The following is a 2,500-nucleotide window of genomic DNA, read 5'->3' as shown; positions in this document are numbered from 1 at the left end:
GGGGGGGTGGAGAGAGTGGGAAATACCCTGAGGAGGGAAAGGGGGTGGAGAGGTGAATGGGGAAAGAGAGGGATAGGGAAAAGCTATGGATTGCGGGCCGGGGGATGGGAGAAGAGGAGGAAAGGGGGAGGAGGAGAGCACGGGTGGGGAAGGGTTGAGAGTGAAGTGAGAGGGAATAATTGGGTTTAGAAGGCTAAGAGAAGAAGGGGGGGAGGCTATGAAGGACAAAGGAAGGAAGAGAAAGGGTCAAGGAAGGTGGAATGGTAGGAGGTGAAGGAAATGGAAAAGCACAGGCGAATGTTGGAGACTGGGGCGGTAACTGGCCTTCAGGGCGAGTCGATTCGAAGCGAATGGCGAAGAAGGCTGTTGGGAGGAGAGGAACGGGAAAGAGAATGAAGCGGAGATTAGGAAGGGAGGCCGAGTGGCAGGGGCGAGGGGATGGAGCAGGGAGCCGGGGGGGGGGGGGGGCTAACACCGTCATTACCTGTTGATTGCTCTCTTATCTTTGTGTCAGTGGCAGCTCCTGGGGTTCTCTTGCGCCAAGCTAGTGAAGCAACATTTTCTGGGAATCCTGATTGTTAAGGTCTGTCTTTTGCTTTCGTTCTTTTCTTCGTGAAGCCACTTTTCCTCTCTTCCATTTGAATCTCATTCTGTCAGTGTCTGTTTCTATTCCCCTCTATTTCTCCATCTCCTTTTTCTTATTGTCTATCACTTTATTGTTTGTTGTTGATCTACTTGATTCTATTTTTACTTTTTACAAACAACTGTCGTATGTACATGCGCGTACAGGCAAACGTGCGCCCGCGCGCACACACACACACACACACACACACACACACACACACACACACACACACACACATACACACACATACACACACACACATACACACACTCAGAGGATAGGAGGAGGATGGTGTGGTGGGGGATGGGGGACAGGGGGAGGGAGAATGGGAGAAAGACAGATGGCGAGATCGAGTTATTGGTAAATTGCTGTGGTTCTGTGACGAAACGCCGGCAGGGAATTTATATAATAAAAGTGATATACAAAATAGCTTGTTAGTATAATACAAAAATCAAACAAGGAACTAGAATAAATTATATACAATATTAGATAAATTAATAAATAGTATAAATAAACGAAACTGAAGATAAGAGAAATGCCACTGAATATTCTAATTACTTGCTTGCGTATCTCGGCAATTGTGTGTGTGTGTGTGTGTGCGTGTGTGTGTGCGTGTGTGTATGTGTGTGTGTTTTATATGCTGATGCATATGTGCGTGTGTACGTGGGTGCATATGTATCCCCTTTATGTATGTTTGTATGTGCATGTGTACATATGGATCTGTGATTATGCATCAGGTTGTATATATGCACGTGCGTGTCTGTGTCTGTATTTGTGTGCATCTCGCATAGCTAAGGTTGGGTCTCAACCATCCAATATATGTAATGTCTAGGTCAGATCACAACGATTTCCACAAATGGACACAATTTATCCCCCTCCCCCTCCCCCTTCCCACCCCTCCTCTCCCCCACACTCGACCCTTCCCAAAGTCACGGATCTTTGACCTTTAAGATGTATTTTCGTTTTATTTGACAGTAAGGCGACCTTTTTCTTTCCCGGCTGAACTTTTTATCCTTGGGAAGCCAGTGTCTTTATGTATTTGTTTCTTTATTATCATCGTCTACTTCTACTACTTTCCTCTCTCTCCTTCCTACTTCCTTTTCTTTTTTTTAATCATCTGCTTCTCTTCCTTTTTTCCTTTATTTTCGTTCTCACATTTCCTTAATTTGTTTTGCTTACTATTACCCCACTCAGGCACAACTGACTGCCCTTTTCAACAACTGAATAATACACTCTTTTTTTTCCTTTTCCTTCTTCTTCTACTTTACTTGTATTTTCCTTCCTTTTCTTCCTACGCTCTGTCGTTCACCATCAAACCACATAAATCTCCAGCGACTGATCTTTCTTCAACGAATCCGTAGCCACGCCCTCTGACCTCGCATGACCTTTGAAGCACCCCCGTTCTGGCCCCGTGTTGCTCTTCATTGATCGCCATGGATTCACTTTCTGAATGACCTCGCAGTGACCTTCAACCGACCCTCATACTACATGACCTTAAACCTGTGATTATGCTACATCTCCTACGCCATTCACCGGTTCCTAGAAGCCACTGGAGAGACACACCCTCGAAAAAAGTTGAAAAAGTCATGGGAAAAAGTTTTGCTTGATCCATTTCAGGCATTAGATATATTTTTTGAGTTTCGTTCATTGCAAAGGGAGAATAATTCTGTTCTCATTTTTGTCTTCTGTTCGTTGATTTGTCTTCGTGTCTATCTATTTTATTTCTTTTGCTTTGTTCTTTCCTTCTTATATATATATATATATATATATATATATATATATATATATATATATTATATATATATATATATATACATATATATATATTATATATATATATATATTATATATATATATATAATATATATAATATAT

Source organism: Penaeus monodon, chromosome 17 (genome assembly GCF_015228065.2).
Source record: "Penaeus monodon isolate SGIC_2016 chromosome 17, NSTDA_Pmon_1, whole genome shotgun sequence".
Lineage (NCBI taxonomy): Eukaryota > Metazoa > Arthropoda > Malacostraca > Decapoda > Penaeidae > Penaeus > Penaeus monodon.
Note: the sequence above shows the minus strand (reverse complement) of the source record.